The sequence below is a fragment of the Corvus brachyrhynchos genome, unplaced genomic scaffold, assembly GCF_000691975.1.
Source record: "Corvus brachyrhynchos isolate BGI_N302 unplaced genomic scaffold, ASM69197v1 scaffold514, whole genome shotgun sequence".
NCBI lineage: Eukaryota > Metazoa > Chordata > Aves > Passeriformes > Corvidae > Corvus > Corvus brachyrhynchos.
In genome coordinates this window covers 668,497-672,624 of record NW_008238319.1, presented here as the reverse complement: position 1 = coordinate 672,624, position 4,128 = coordinate 668,497, and the positions used below count along the sequence as shown (strand labels likewise).

Genomic DNA, 4,128 nt, shown 5'->3' with positions numbered 1-4,128 from the left:
CCCGCAGCGCCCGGACCCCGCAGCCTGCCTGGGAAACCTGTCCTTAGCTCCGCCGCCTGCTCGGATCCGCGCTCGGGGGTACGTGGTGAGCACATTTTACTCTACGCTTGGGGGATTTTTAGTATTTTTTATTTTATTTTCCTTCTCTGTCCTCTCAGTGCTTCCCTGGACCAATCGATGCATCACTCCTCCTCTGATCCCACTGTTAGAGGACAGAGAGGGAAAACAGAAGCGTATATAGCAGGGATGGTTTATTTGTTTTTAGCCTTTTGCAGTGTGAATCGTAAAAATCGCTTTAAATTTGTCTGCTCGAGCAGCCTACAGGTTTTATCTGAAGTGCGCTGCAGGCAGGGACCGGCTCTCCCTCGGCGTGTGGCATGAGGGAGTGAGTGAGGTTTCTGCCTACCTGTGCTCCTGAATGAGTGTGCTCCCTCGTTAGTGCCTACCTATGCTCCTTAATTAGTGCCTACCTGTGCTTATTAATCAGTGCCTACCTGTGTTATGTATTTATAAATACGGGCATCATGTGTGATAGACAGACAGACAGATTTGTTGCACATGACCCGTCTGCTGCCTAAAGACTTTGTAGGCTCCATTTTCAAATGTGTTGTTTGGCATTCTGTGTTTGAGGTTATTTCCCCCCCTTTTCCCTTCGGTGTGCTTATAACCATGGCTCTGATTTGCAAAGCTTTGCTCTCGGGTGCCAGGAAGGGGATGGCTCTGCCTGGCACTGGGGCCCAGCTGCACCTTCCTGCTCTGTTTATTCCTCAGGATTTTATGGAGTCTCTGTCGCGTGTGATGCAGTTGAAATGCCAGGGTCAGTGATTGCTGCTGAATCTCCTCTGCAGCTGTAAATGTTGGTGTTTGGGGTAATCCACGCCCTGATGAATCGCTGTGACAAATAATCTGTCTCTGTGCTCATCGAGGAACTGATTCCAGCATTTCCTGTTTGCTGAACTCCATGCACTGCATGTCTCAGAACTGCTTCCCAGGACAATCCTGTTCTCATCGGGAAATCACTCTCCCCGTTCCTGGAAGTGTCCAAGGCCAGGCTGGACAGGGCTTGGAGCAACTTGGCATAGTGGCAGGTGTCCCTGTCCACGGTAGGGGGTAGAATGGGATGAGCTTTAAGGTCCTCACAACCCAAACCAGTCTGGGCTTTTGATTCTATTCTGTGCTATTTAACCTAAAAAAATAAAGTTCTGTCATTTTTCTTTCCCAGCTGCCTGCTCCCTCAATCATTTTAAATGTAATTTATCTCATCCAGATTCCTTTTCCTTTCAGTTCATGGGATGCCTCTAATGACACTGTTAAAAATGCAGACAGAAATTAGAAAACACACTGGAGTTGGGTTGACTTTTGCCTGTTATTTCTCACAATGTGATACATCCAGAGAAATGTGTCTAGTACAAAATAATAATTTCCTGGCAGGAGAGACTCACAGCTGTCAGCCTGGGCTCTCAGCTGACGTGCAGCATCCTTAACCTGCCACCTCTCTGCACTTGTGCTCCTCTCTCTGCCTAAGGGCTTGCTGGGTGCTTAACGTATGCTCAGAAACTGGAAGTTTCTCAGGGACTGGCGATTACTTTGCTTTGCAGTGAATTTTCTGTCTGGTTTGTGTTGGCTCTTCGCAGCTATCTGATTCATAACCCCTTGTTCCTCACCTGCAAGTATCAGACTGGTAGGAGTTTTAGTGTTTGTAGAGGTGATTAAAAGGCCAATGGCACCAGTGCGAGGCCACAAGAATGGCCTGACCAGAGGAAGGTGCATTTGTCACCAGGGCCCTGATGGAGAAAATAACACCCCACTTGAATAAGGCTTTGAAGAACGTGCTGAAGGCTCGTGGCTTGTCTTGACAAATACCAGTCTGGGATATATTTGTGGAACTGTGTGCCCGTAAATCCTTCCCTTGGTATATGCTCAGTTGTCAACACCTCCCACGTGGTGAAGTTTCACCAGTGCACTGTCAGTTTACATGAAGAGTAAAACTTTGCTTCACTTTTTTTTTTTCCTAAAATGCATCTCTAAAATATTACTTTTTATTGCAGATGGCTTGAATTCAAAGTAGCATCAGCAAATGAATGTTAACAAGTGAAGGCCTTTAAATAATGATCTTTAACATCTTCCCTTAAAGCATGTGTTCTCAGCTTGTCACCTTCTGTGCTGCAGCTCTTCATGTATGATCAGGAACAGAGGCTCAGCTTAAATGGAAAAATAATTTAAAAAGCAAGTCCTGAAAATTTTACACATCCTGGTTGACTGGGATGTAGGATTCAAACCCATGCAACCACTCTGGGAGCGAGACTCTGACAGGACTGAGCAATTTTAAGACACATAACAGCATTTGTATGAATATATTTTATGGTAAAAGCAGACAAATATTAGCCAATACTTCAGAAATCCAAATGAAATCACCCCTGGGATGCTGTCTTTATTTGCCCACAGTGGGCCAGGGGCATGTACCTGCATGCAAAGGAGAAGGGAGCCTCCTCATCCCCAGAGCATCGAGTGATGGCTGCTATTAGTGGCAAAATGCTAATCCATTTCTACCAATCATTTAAGCTGGAAATGTAATTCCTGATTTTCCTTTGCCAATTACAGCCAAATGTGCCATGCCCAAATAAACCCCCAAAGGTCTCAGGAATTGAGTAGAGTTCTGTAGAAATGATTCTAATGGAGAATGACATCCCGGTAGATTTTTGAAAATCTCTCCAGTCCTGTGCAGACCCGCAGTTATTTCCAGGCACATGTGATCAGGGATTTGTTATTCACTGCTGGTGCGGAATCGAGATGAGGGTTCAATGGATTTCATCTATGGAGCAGAGGCAGTGCCTGAGGAGAGAGAGTTGGGAAAGGCTTGAGAGAATGTCTGGAGGATAAATAGGTTTCCTCAAACACACAGTGCAGCAGCAGGATGTGGAGTCCTGGCTTTCCTTAAATCCAGTAGAGATCCCGAGGTCTGAGCTATTGCACTGGTGCTGTGGTCATTCGACCTTGAGCAGGTCATGTGCAAACGGGGACTCCTAAGAAGAGTCACTTTAAGCTGCAGAAAATGTCATTTCTATCCCCTTCCCTCGCGTTTCTGGCTCTCGTTTCTCCTGTTGGTGGTTCCAGCCCAGCTCAGCCAGCCTGGAGACACCATCAGGGGCTGCGGGCTGGGCTTCCAGTGAGGCCTGGGGCCCCTCAGCTTTCCCACACTCCCTGGGATGGGATCATGGAATCATGGGAGGATCCTTAAAGCTCATCCCATTCCTGTAACCATCCAGGTTTTACCGAGCGTGAGGCACAAAGGGTTGAGATACCATGAGATTTGAGCAGGGTGTGCTGAACTGAGTTTGTTATAAGCATTCATTCGATCAGGGCAGTAGTCGCTGGTCACAGCGTTGGTTTGTTTGCTCTCAGGGCTGTTGTGCTTGTTCTCAGTGTCACTGTCGATGTTCCCTGTTGTGCTGGTTGTCCCCTCTGAGCGCTGGGATTGTTGTGTTTGGGTTTGTAACACTTGTTTATGATACAATGGAATGGTCTTGAAGGAAAATTTATTTGCTTGATGTGTAGTATAATAAGCAACTGGAAAACACACTGACTTAATGGTCAAGATTTATCCGTTCTAGCCCAGATAATGCCTGCAGTGGTAAAAAGCCTTTTCTCTCCAATCAAAACGCTTTGGGGATTTCTAGTGCGGCTACTCATGACTAATTAAAAACTTGCTGTACTGGTGGATCCCAACTTTTCCCTGCCTGAGCTCTCCATGTTCCCAGCTGTTGCTGAAGGAAGCGGGATGGATTTTTGGTTTGTAAGCCAGCCCCGGTACTTCCCAGAGCTGTGGTGGGAACCCTGGCCCTGCAGGGCTGGCCGGGGGGTTCAGGCAGCCTTGTCACCCCGAGAAGCTGTTCATTGTTCGTGCTGCCTCTGGAAGGACTCCTTCCGCAGTTCGGCACTTCCACCTTTGCCTTGTGTCTGCTCTTTCCTCGAGTTCCATGCGGGGCCCCTCCAGCCGCTGCTCGGGGGGCCCAGAGCGGGCAGGGGCCGGGGAGGGCTCCTGTCACCCACAGCCCCTTCCCAGCCCTGCCCTGCCGGCACCTCCGGGGACAGAGGCAGCTGGAAAGGGGGTCAGCCTGGGGGAAGGGC

At 48.2% G+C, this 4,128-nt stretch overlaps 1 protein-coding gene across 3 annotated transcripts in view; it reads left to right on the top strand.

The window, feature by feature from the left end:
• Positions 1-4,128, top strand: part of JAKMIP3 (Janus kinase and microtubule interacting protein 3) — a 51,576-nt gene continuing 47,448 nt past the window's right edge. For 2 of the 3 annotated variants that reach the window (XM_017733833.1, XM_017733831.1), the window contains exon 1: positions 1-78. The gene's annotated coding sequence lies outside the window, so the exon portion shown is untranslated. Of the gene's footprint in view, positions 86-4,128 lie in introns of all 3 variants that reach the window. The other variant, XM_017733836.1, reaches the window with a different exon arrangement.